Source organism: Bos mutus, chromosome 27 (genome assembly GCF_027580195.1).
Source record: "Bos mutus isolate GX-2022 chromosome 27, NWIPB_WYAK_1.1, whole genome shotgun sequence".
Taxonomy (NCBI): domain Eukaryota; kingdom Metazoa; phylum Chordata; class Mammalia; order Artiodactyla; family Bovidae; genus Bos; species Bos mutus.
The window spans coordinates 12,020,435-12,033,389 of record NC_091643.1 but is presented as its reverse complement, the minus strand read 5'-3'; the positions used below and the strand labels follow the sequence as shown (position 1 = coordinate 12,033,389).

Below are 12,955 nucleotides of genomic sequence, written 5' to 3'. Positions count from 1 at the left end.
TTTGTGACATGGTTTATTACTGAACATCAACTATGTACCAGGCCCTGTTCTAGGTCCTAGGAAATCAAAGGAAATATGATCCTAGTCTCATGGAGCTTAAAGAAGCATGAAAATTTCAGATGATGATAAGCTATCAATACTATAAAACAGGATACAGTGACTGCAGGATACAGTAACTCCTGGATTGTTATCAAAAGGATTAGTAGAATCCAAACCAGGAATTAGTCATATAGAAAGACTGGAGGAAGACATGTGAAGAAGTGATTACCAGCCATATCTTTTATTTTCTTTCAAGTTCTCTTTGTCTCAAAGGCTTCCGAGGCTATAGTAAAAAGATTTAAATAACAGTTTATAGTCACTTATTCCACGTAATATAAGAAGTTTAAGATTTCAACATTATTTAACCATAATGATGCCAAAAAAATACTGAAATGAAACCATTTTATTGATCAGTTGTACACAGTCTGTTTATAACTGCAACAATCAAAAGTTTTTAAAAAGACTTTTATAAATTGTTTTACTTAAAATTTTTAAATATTTAAAATTTGTATGGTATAAAATAATAATCAAATAACTAAGTTGTTTCCTGTAAATGATTTACTATCTAAAATAATGAGCATTTGAAAAAATGAGATGTTAAAATCCCAACCCCACAAAAACACAATATACCATAACCACAAGGGCAAAAAGGGTGAAAATGTCCACTTCTACTTAATTCCTTCCCTTAAAGAATACCTAAATTTGGGCTATGTGATTAATTTTAAACAACGTAAAATTAAATAAAATTTAGTTCTCAAGTACACTAGCCACATTTCAAGTGCTCAAAATCCACAGTGACGAGTGGCCACTATACCGGCCAGCCAGAGACAGGGTATTTCCATCTCTGCAGAAAACTCTATTGGTCAGTGTGGATGTAAATCATTTCTCCAATTTGACCCAAACACAAACATCCTAAAAAAAGCTTATAAACATAAAGGTGATAATACATTTTTTTCAAGAAACTGGTGAACAATACTGTAAAGCTCGACAGAAATCACATACAAGGAAATTGAGCAATCAGACCTGCATGCCACATAAGGTAAGATAAATCAGGGACAAGGGAAAATGTGCTCTGACTTTGGCCTTGAAGTCGTGAGCCTTCGGTTTTCGTCGTGATTCTACCTCTCTGGCTTGGCTTCATGAATTCTGAAGACATACAACATGTTAGGACTTCTGTTTACAGCCCATAATAAAGGTTAAATGAGGTGATCCAGGTCACCTGAAATGACCCCAAACAAGGGGAAAACGAACTATGATTCCTCCCAGTCACCAACATATAAATGTATGGTTTGGATATGCATGCTGACAAGAACATGTAATTTTAAAAATTAACTTTATTGTCTCACCTACCCTATTGATATTATTTAAAGGCGTTAATTATTTGCAATAGCAAACAATTACATTGAATTCACAACCAATACCTATTTACAAAAATAAGATTTTAAGGGTAAAGCATGATCACCATATTTCTTTCTACAAAATTCACTAAGTAAGGGATCAAAATGTGTTAGAGAAGTGGCACTTTTTCTTATCATTTTTAATTTTTCTGAGTGTATACCACTAGTAATAGAGCAACACTATTTTTTTTAAACTTTTGCTCTTGTAGTAAGGTATAGCCGATAAACAAACAATGCTGTGACAGTTTCAGGTGAATTGTGAAGGGACTCAGCCATACACATACATATATCCATTCTCCCCCTAACTCTCGTTCCATCTAAGCTGCCACAGAACACTGAGAAGAGTTCCATGCAGCAACACTATTTTTAAAACATAATTGTTATAAACATAACTACTCCGTAATCTGTTTTAACTCCAGTGTCATCACCTCAAATATATTCTAAAATTTTCACTTAATAATTTTCCACTAAACATATGTTAAGAGAAAGATGATGGTCAAGGACATTAAAATATCCTGGAAAAAGGAGTGAAGTTATGTGAAATTAAACACAATTAGTGAATGAAATATAAAAACAAAAAAAACCCAAAACCTCACTCTATAATTTCATTTAACCAGGAGCCCTGTCACTAAATACAGTCATACAATTTTCACTTGACTATTAAGTTACTATTCCATTAAGTTACACAACATTTTAGGTTGCTTTGTAGTTCTTATTTTTTCCTGACTAAACCACATTACTATTGAACTTCCTTGCACCAATACAAAACACCCAATTTCCCTTATCTGTTTGGTTTAACCTCGCCATCCTCACTTTGTTCTTGACCACATTGGGTAACAACAGATATGGCAACCACTGAAAGAAAATTCACATCAAATTATTTTCCAATCCCTTACGTCAAGGAGACTAGCTCACAGTGAAAATTATGACAGACATGTGACTTACATCCGTCACCTTGTTCTACTTACTATGAAGTCTAGTAAACTAACAAGTTCATCCACATAGTTTCCTTCCTCTTTCCCTGGCAAAATGTTTAATTATAGTAAATTGGTCTGAGATTGTTAAAATTTTACTTTCTTTTACCATAGCAAGGCAATGTATCACAGAAATGATATGTAGTTTTTAAAGTACTAAGCAATTTACCATAACATCTAAAATGATAATTTACTAAGTTTATCTTTCCTATAAAGACCAGTGTTTTTTTCATTTGGTTCATCACTTTAGTATTTTAGGTTCAATTGTCAACATTTCACCTTTAAAATAAACAATGAAGAAAACATAAGGGACTTTATACCATATATTCAAATTTTACATTATCACTTATTTGCTTCATCAGAACACAAAGCACTGGTGAAGCTATAGCCATCAAGCTGTTGTAATAACAACAGTGGAAGTAAAATTCGACTGGAAAGTTAACTTCATGTTTATACTTGCACCAGCATGAATTCTCTTTACCAACTGAGAAACACCCATATAACCCATGCAAAGATCGGCTCAAGCACTAATTACCATTCAACCTTTAACATCTATGGAAGTGCATTTAGGCCAACTGAGTTCACATCTTCACCCAAGAAACATCTGACTAAAGAATAACTCATGTTGCATGTTATTTTTCTTATATTAAAAAAACATTTATTATCAGCTACGTGCCCAGTCTAGTTCTAGGTACTCTCTAGCACTTCTAGTTTGGATCCCTATAATTTCCAAAAGTAGTCATTTTTTCATCTCTACTTTAGAGGTAAGAAAACATTGAGCCCCAGTGGTAAGAGGTATGGTGGGGATAAGAACTGAGTTCTCCTTGACTCTTGCCCTATAGTCCACTGCCCGTTTTTTTTTTTTTTTTTTAAAAAGGATGTTTTGTTAAATGGCTCAAAGCAAACAGAACAACTTTCAGGGTGAAGGTCAGTCAGAGCAAAGCAAGTCTCTTAATAAAAACAAAGCCATACTTTTTATATGATGACAAGTTTGCTACAGTTGATTATATAGGTATAGCATACTTTCCATAGACAATTTCTAAAAAAAGATGTTTCTAAATAAAATTTGAATGAAAAGAAAGGTATTTTAAAACCATATACAATACTGTCTCATTAAAGGCATCTTGAACAGAAAGATGATTTTATAATTCAAAAAATCTACCACACACTTTGTCATGTTTTCTTAACATAGGAATATGAACATCTTGTTATCATAGGTGAGTTTTAAATCAATGCATACACAGATACAAAGTATGCATCAGTTATATCTTAATAAAGCTGGAAATAAAATTTTTCAAAAATAAATGCTAGGAATTATAAAGGAAAAAACTATACCACACAAGCTGCTGTGTCCTTGTATACTTATACTACACTTTTAAAAACCACAAATAAATGCAATTTTTAAAAAACAAAGCCTCTATGATATTGCTGGGAGTTTAAATTTGTTTGAACCTTGCTGGAAATGTTCTAAAATTGACTGTGGTGACAGCTGAACAATTCTGTGAATATACTATAAACCATTACACTGTACATTTTAAATGGCTGATTTGTAGAGTATGTGAATTATTTTTCAACAAAAATGTTATTAAAAAACCTTTCTTAATTCTACATTTATTGTAATGAAATCATCAGTCATATAATTTTTTAATATTTAAGAATATTCATCAAATTACAATATCTATCTAAAAACTGCAAACTGCCTAAAATACCATCGACAGAATAATGATAAACAGATATGCCACACACATACAATTATATATATCAAGTTAAAAAAATCACATTCTCAAGAAAATTTATTTCACAATAAAGCAGGTTATAAAATGATATTGTGCACCATTACAATTTGTCCAAAAAAAAAAAAAAAAATGCATAGGAAAGACACCGGAAGGATACAGAACAAAATGTTAACTGCAGCTATTTGCAGTTGGTAAGATTTCAGGGGATTATAATCTTTATATCTTACTGCAGTTTTCAATTTCTCTATAATAAATAAGACTTACATAATTTAAACATAATAAATGTTTTTAAACTAGCAGCCACTTTGGAAAGGACAATTTTCCATTAAAAATTAAAAACTAATAGGGCTATCAGCATTTCTTTGGGGTGCTACCTGTGTAGACCTATAGGCATAAAGGTGTAATTCTTTAATTAATGCCTTAACCTCAATACCTTAATTCCATTACACAATAAAATAAATTCTAATGATCAAGGCTTACATGTACAGGTGATAACATAGAAAACATGAGATGACCAAAAGCATATTAACCTTACTTAATACACAAAACCAAATTACCTAATTTAGGTTTAAAAACTGTATCAAATCATGTTTGTTTCCATATCTAGGAAAACATATATGCTCATTTCAAGATTGAAAATAAACATTTCTCTTTCTTGCAGGAGGAAAAATTAGCTAGGCATGTATTTAACGTTCACCCAACATAAAAAAGAACAACATTCTATTGGAATTCTAGGTAAAGCATAACAAGAAGCTTCTTACCACAACCAAACATGAAATACCATATTCTGATGTATTTGGATCCTGAAGAGATCATGAGAAACACAGAGGGCTTAAAATAACAAAATTTCAAAAGCCAGGAAGAGGCTTTATGTATGCAGATGTCCTTTGTCATTTATAAAAATGTCCTTCACAAAGTCACGTTGGAGAATTTTACTCAAATAGACTGTGTTCATCAGGTAGTCAGAGAGGAAAAAAATTCAACTTTTTTCTGCTATCAAAATCCTCCAGAGACTTCCTTGGCGGTCCAGTGGCTAAGACTGCACTCCCAATGCAGGGGGCCAGGTTCGATCCCTGGTCAGGGAACTAGATCCTGCATGATGCAACTAAGACCTGGCACAGCCAAATAAATAAATGTCTTTTTTTTTTTTAATTCCCTAAAAAAAAAAAAAACCCTAAAGCCAACATTTAACCTTTCCCAATCTATAAGAAAATAGTCTAGAAATCGAGGGGAGCATATTAAAATAGGTTTCTCCAGTTAAGAAAGAAATTTGGTTCACCTAGCCAAGATGCAGTGAGGGTAAAACTCAGGATGCACCACAGATGAAGAGTCACACAGGCTGCCACTGCTGACTGCTTCTCAGGTTGATACTTTTCCTCATGGTTACATTAATGTGAAAGCAAGAGAGTCAAACTAGTTTTTGTAAATAAGATACTTAAGTTAGGAGATTATTGATATAGGCAAATCTGACATTTTCGAAGCAAAAGCCATTGTTAAGAGTTTGCACATAAATCTAAAACCAGTAGTCACTGAATCTGACCAGAAAGTGTAACGGAGACGAACTCTGAAGAAACAACTTTGTGTAACACAGCATGATTGTTGTAGGATTCAGCATTATTTTTTTCCACGTTCATTAGTAAAGCACCAAGATTTCAAATCACTAAATGACTACACCAAATGTTGGGAAACTTTTTTTTTTTAATTGTCTAGGTAACACTTTGATAACAACAAAAACTGGTAATTCAGTTTTTACTGAGTGTTGACCCCTCCCTCTTGGTTATTCATTTTTCCGCTTAGTTTTCAGCACACCATTATCCCTCAAGACCAACTACCACTACAGCAATATCACTTAAACCAATGAGGCTGTCTTTGCAGCTTTTCTTAAAGGACTTATTACCTGGCACATGACTCCATGATGTCCACTTTCTAATTGTTTGTTTATACTGTACATTTAGGTTTTATGCTTTTTTTATAAATATGTCACATTTTACAACTTAAAGTCTTTAAAGAGGGCTTTTAAGGTTTTGTTTTTTATGTATTGCTTTCTTATGACTCCACAGTAAGACTCACCAGACACAATACCGTCTTGCCTAAGGCCAAAATGCCAGTAGGCAAGCCTCCACATGAGACTTCCTAATCTTCGTTATCTCAAATCAATTTGATAAACTAAATTTTGTTTCACCCACAAAATCCAAGGAAGCCACATATTTCTTTAATTTAAAATGCCTACTTATTTAAATTGAGTTAAATAATCCTTGGGCTTTCCAACTTCACACACACACACACACACACACACGTTACTGTGCTGGAATTCTATCAAACAGGCTTCCCCAGTGGCTCAGAGGTAAAGAATCCACCTGCAATGCAGGAGACTGTGGAGATGTGGGTTTGACCCCGGGGTCAAGAAGATCTCCTGGATGAGGAAATGGCAACCCACTCCAGTATTCTTGCCTGGAGAATCCCTTGGGCAGAGAAGTCTGGCAGGCTACAGTCGCTGGGGTCGAAAAAGACTGGGACACTCTCAGAAGGTGTCATGTAACAGCAAAGGATTATCAGACCGTAATATTCATACTCAAACATTGTTAAAAGGAAACTATATGAAAGTAAATTTTTTTTCATTTTCGTACTCGCCTTCCTCTCAATATAATTCTAAACCTAGATGAAAAAGGGAACCTAGTATAAAGAGCTTTCATTGTAGATCACTCAGTGATAACACAGATGCACATCTATTGATAAAATTTAAAAATAAGCCAAAAACCATTTATCAAAGAGCTTTTCAAATCCAAAATCTTTCAACAGGCAGATGTGCCTTAGAAGTAACGACACACATCCGTTTAGTAAAAATTGAACATTTTCTAAATCACAAAATTTTAAATATGCCTTTTCCCTTATTGTCATGTATGAGCACAATGTAACACAGAAGTGTTTAAAAATACTCATTAAGTCCTTATTAAGGTCAACAATAAAAATGAAACAAAAACCCTCTATTTAAAAAAGTGTTAGATAGTCATAGTATAATCAATTCCTTAAATGTATCTATATTTATATTTATTAAAAGATTAGCCTGCAGAAATAAAACTCACCATTCATTTAAAACCTCAAATGCTGGACATGTTGTTTATTAACAAATGAATAAATCAGCTGCTCTTTCAACATACAATACAAACTTTTTTTTTAAGTAAAACTAAAAACAGCATTGCATCAAAAACAGATTTTATGGATATCAAATTCTAAACCTTTCTAAAGCTCTAATGATTTTAATTTTTTAAGTGTTTAAAACAGATTTTTTGTTTTAAAAGAACTCGATGAATAAGTATCCATGGTTATGAATTTTCTTCTTATAGTAAAAAAATAATTTAAAACAATCAATGGTGCCTATGATTTTTTAAAAAACTTGTCTTCAATTAGGTGCTTTTAGCTCATTTAACAAACTTACTACTGTCTGAATCTTCTTTCCAAATTCTTTTCCAGGACCAAGCTGGACCTCTTCTTTTTTTAAATTTCATTGACAATTTAATTAAAACAGGAAAAATTCTGCCAAAGCTACTTGATTACTCAAAACAAAATTCAAGATACCTGGGCAAGACTCACTTATACATGTAAAAATATTCTGTGCATATGATATATGTACGGCATGGTGAACAAAGTATGGAAAAAAAGAAAAGCCTTGACCTCACTGCAAGTTAAGCCCCTTGCGCTCACTATACTAACCATGCCTAACCTTGAGTATTCCCCCTCACCTTGAGCTTTGACAGAAAGCACAAGTACATTCACAATAATTAAGTAACATGATGTGGTATAAAGTAGCGGTCTCCAACTTTTTTGGCACCAGGGACCAGTTTTGTGAAAGATAATTTTTTCTAGAGACCAGGGTGGAGGGGTTGGTTTCAGGATGATTCAAGAGCATTACATTTATTGCACACTTTATTTCTACTATTATTACTTCAGCTCCACCTCAGTCATCAGGCATTAGATATCTGAGGTTGGGGACCCCTGGGATAAAGAGTCAGGAAACAGGTTTGTTACCGAAGCCTTGGACTTAACTTTTTGGTCTCAGTGATTTCTCTTGTAAAATAAAGTAGTTGGACTATACCTCTTCTATATAAAGAGGCTGTCAGGGACTTAATTCAGGATCTGCTATACTACTTATAACAGCAAAAACTTGTTAACAACGTCCTATTCCAAATAATGGAATACTATATAACCCTTAAAAAATTAAAACAAGAAAGCTGTAGGTCCATGTGTGCTGGTTTGCAAGGATGTCCCAGGTAGCCTATTAAAACAAAAAAAGCAAAATGCGAATAGTGTGATCCAATTTTATGTATTTTAAGACAAACGTATATACATATGTACAGGAATTTTCTAGGAGGACACACAAGAAACCTCAAAATGGTTATTATGGAGAATGGAGTGCTAACCTTAAAAAAATCTCTCAGTCTCTCTTAATATTTGAAACCCCACACAACTGTTGGAAGGATAGAAGGAAATCATTCACAAAAGTCACTTAGCCCAGAACATGTTTAGAGGACAACAACTATCAGCAGCTATTACTAGTGTTATTATGATGAACTCCAGAAACTGAATACCCAGTTTCTGGATACTTAGAATCCGACAACTGACTGAGGACTTTGACAATTCATTCAAGCATGACCAACCTCAAGGCAACCAATTTCCTTTACCCAAAACTCATTCAATCTGATCAGTCTAAGAAATCACATATCTATTAACTTAAAGTAAAAAAAAAAAAAGCTATCACAGGCCACAGGTGAGCTAATGATGGACATGGTAATGAGAGCAAAGTCTGGATTTTAATTAAGAATCATCTATTCAGAGTAGCCTTCCTCATTATATGACTCCCTAGCCAAGGAATCAGAATACTCAGGGTAGCTGGGCAGGGCACCTTTCTCTTTACAAAATTCTGAATCTTTACAAAAGGCTGAATTTATAGGAGTACTTTTTTTTAAGTAATGCAAGCTTCCAAGAATCTTTTCTTATTTTAATACACAACAGTCTCTCATTTTCCTAAAAATGTATGGCACTGTTAGTTCATTTACAAATTAACTACAAATCACATGTCAATCAAGCAGGAGATATAAAAATGAAACCACCATATAAAGAAATTCCAAAAAAAAAAGCATACTGAACAGTTTTTTTGAGAGTAGCTTTCCCTCATAAGATTCTTTAAAAATTCAGGCTGAATATTATCAAATCAAAAACACTCCAAGCTGTAAATCTAACCCCTCTTCTGAAAGTGCTCTCCCAGAGTAACACTCTAATAATTTTCTATTTAATTTTTCCAAAAGACCAAGAACATATCTTAAAACTCTATTTAACAACTTAAAAGGATAATGCACTAAGATTAAATCAAAATGTAGTACAACTGGTTTGAGTCCATAAAATCATACTAATATTTTAACAGGCTTTACTGGTATTAGAGAACAATTTCAATATCAATACGACGGATTAAAGTTTGGATTCCCCCAATTACAATAATATAGCAAAAACAAAAGGTCATTCACACATTTAATCCTTTTCAGTATGAAAATAAACCAGGCTCCACTTAGTTTATCTAAATTTGTTAGTATTTAAACCTTTAGAATAGTAAGTAACTATTTTCAAATCACACAAGTAGATACATTTGAATACATTAGAGTTACTGTTGCTTTCCTGGAGAGTGTGATCTGAAGTTCCCACCAAAAAAACCTGGCACCTAAACGATGCTCTGAGATCTGCATGCCTGCTTCACAGATCATTGCACTGTGCTGAACTGACATTTGGAGATTGTATTGAGCAACTGTATGGAAGCAAGGGGAAGGGATGCAGGAGGGTTTATTTTTAAAAAGAAAACATTTAACACACCCATCCTCTATAAGCAAGAGCTATCAGAAAAATCTTTTAAAAATACACACATTTCTAATTTTCCAACACTCGAACTACAGAAAGTAGATATTCTACCACAGGAGACCTTCCAATCCCCTCTTCTCCCCCACAGTATTTTGCCAAGAGCACAAGCCCAAGTAAAACAACCCAGGCAATTTCCTTGTTTACTCAAAGAATTGCAGAAAACACGTTGACTGCTTCGGAAGCTTCTGAAACAAATGCATTTCCAATATTTAAAAGACTTTTCATGAGCATGCTTGAAATAGAGAGACTAGTTATGATTCCTTCACCCAGTATTAAATACTTTTAACTTTATTAAAAGGGTTAAATTTTACACTGAAGCTCATTAGCATGCCGTGTTCGCAACCAGCAGGAAGAGGGAAAAGAGAGGTGAGAGAAAGCAGCGAAACACACAAGATGGAAAACATTACTACCTCCTTTGGTGGATATAAATAATTTTATATGACCCCAAGATGTATGGGAAGAGTTCATGAATAGAAAGAAGGGGGGTTAAAAATCTGGACTGGCCCCTTCTAGAATCCTACTGATGTCGGAGACAAGAAGGAATTTATTTACACTGCAGTGCCTGGCAGCAAACATGGCTGCCCCTGCCCCCTTTAAATCTGAATAGTCTTCACTCCCTCACCAAAACCATCAAATTATGGCCATGGCTATCCCTGTCTTGCTACCATTACAGGAACACACCTTCTCCTCCCTCAAAGCAGTAAAACCCACACCTCTCCATTTCACAACACCATAACCACTAGCTTCTCCATTCTCGAGCCTTGAAAGAAAACGCACAGAATACACAAATATAGGAACAAAAGGCTTTCCCTTCCTAACACTCCAGCAATCCCCCTGCTCCTTCTTTTCCTCCCACTCTGTGACGCTTGGTTCGTAGTTCTCACCCCTTGTCAACATTCAGTTCATTTCCTTCCCGAGCCCAATCCTGGGTCTCCCGGTTTCCTGAGTCTATTTCCTATCTTCCGATTGCATCCTGTCTCAATCACTTCTTACCCTTTTTTCCTAATCCACCTTTTCCTCCACTTTCATTCCCTCATAGCTCCCTTAGGGCCTCGTCTCTCCATCACATTCCTTCTCCTTCCCCCAGACTCTCCTCTAGTTCACACACTCCACCCCCAAACCTGCCTATTGCTCAGTCCGCCCAGGTCTCCCATCTCCGAACCCAACTCTTCTCCTCGCTCCCTGCCCCCTCCCCCGTTCCATCTTTATCCCCGCCCCCATCCCACCTCTACTCCCAATTCCCAGCTCAGCGCCACTCCATCCCTCATCCCAGTCCCTACCTCCCCAGCTCCACCTCCCAATCCCCTCCACACCCCGACCCTGCCCCATCCTTCCAGCCCCCCTCGAGCCCTTCCGGGCCACCCAGTGGTCCTCCCATCCCTGCTTAGGTCTTTCTCCCGATCCGGGTCCCATTCCTAGGTCGCCCCCTCCTCGTCGTCCCCTCCTCAGCCCTCCCTTCCAACACACACACACACACACACACACACACACACACACCCTCACACTTTCTCTCTCACACACATACAAGCGCGCATTCACTTTACCTTCAGTTTGTTCCATTCTAACCCCCCGGCCGTGTCAGTACGATCACAGGAGAGACACGGAGGCCCGGAGTGGGGCTGGGGCGCGGGCAGCCGCCGGGTCCGCGGCGGGAGGAGGCGGAACCAAGCTAGGCCTCATGAAATCCCCGGGCTAGATTTCCCCCGCGCCGGACGCCTCTGCCATGGCCGGCCGGCACCGAGGAGGGGGCCACGGCCGGGCCGGGCCGGGGCCGGCCGCGCAGCGAAAGGAGGAAGGCTGCGGGCGGGAGGGTGGGCGGCGGAGACGGAGGGATGGGGGTCGCCGCGCAGCTGCAGCTCCCACAGACGAGCCCGTGGCTGGCGGCCGGGCCGGGGCAGTAGGGTCCTCGGGGCTCGACGCGGCCTCGCGCGCCTCTCCGCGGGCGATCAGTGTGGACAGTCCCCCTCGGCCTCCGCCTCCGTCCTGGCCGCCCGCTGCCGCCGCCCGCTCCCGCCGCCGCCGCCACCGCGCACAAAGCCCCCCCCCACCCCGACTCTCTGGGCGCCCCCGCCGCCGCCGCCAAATCTTCAGCCGCTGATTGGCCGCTGGCCGCGGCGCCTGCCGGGAAATGCAGTCCGGGGCTGGGAGCGCCAAGGGCCGAAAGGAGGAAGAGGCTCGTCAGCCTGTGGAGAGGAGGAGCGGGGGTGGGGGTGGGGGGAGCCAGAAACGCGAGCCGCCTGGCGGAGTCTAGACGAGAAGTGAGACCGCAGGCGATCCGGGCGGAGAGACAGGAAGGTGCGATGCGGAGGCCGAGTGAAAAACAAAACAAAACTAGAGGACGGGGTGGAGGTTGGGCCGGTGAGGCCAAAGTGTGCTCGTGCGTGTTCTTTGATGCTTGAGGAAATAACAGCGTCTGTCAGTCACCCGACGGCGGGACTCCTCGGGGTGACACCGCGAGGCCGTCCCCAGACCTTAGAAATCCCCCTGCAGACGGGCGCCCGGTTGATAAAGATGAGCGGGGGGGGACAGAGATGTCTGTGCTTCCCAGACTGGCTCCCGCCCGACCGCTGTCAAAGAGGAGCTCAGCGTCCCACCCGGCGGCCTCAGACCGGAGCCCGTTGGGGGCCAAGCCCGGACGGCAGTTCTTCTCAGACGCCTCCCGGGCAGGCCTCAGGCCCCCGCACGCCCGCTTCCTGCTCGCCCCGCGGGCCCGGAGGCTTGTGGGTAACGGGGGGGAAAGGCGGCGCAACCCGCACCCCGATCCCGAGGGCTCCCCGCCCATCACGTGCCAGGCCCTCGCCTGCTCGCCGGCCACACCTCCGCTTCGAGGGATGGGGGCGTTTGTCCTCGTCCAAGCTCACGCACGCAGGAAGGAGAGGGAGGAAGCGGGAGTCGAGATTCTCTG

The 12,955-nt window shown here is 39.1% G+C and overlaps 1 protein-coding gene across 5 annotated transcripts in view; it reads right to left on the bottom strand.

Annotated features, from left to right (window-relative positions):
• Positions 1–12,100, bottom strand: part of NSD3 (nuclear receptor binding SET domain protein 3) — a 99,779-nt gene extending 87,679 nt beyond the window's left edge. For 4 of the 5 annotated variants that reach the window (XM_070364326.1, XM_070364327.1, XM_070364328.1 and 1 more), the window contains exon 1: positions 11,595–12,100. The gene's annotated coding sequence lies outside the window, so the exon portion shown is untranslated. The remainder of the gene's footprint in view (positions 1–11,594) is intronic. The other variant, XM_005893858.2, reaches the window with a different exon arrangement.
• Positions 12,101–12,955: the final 855 nt, after the last annotated feature.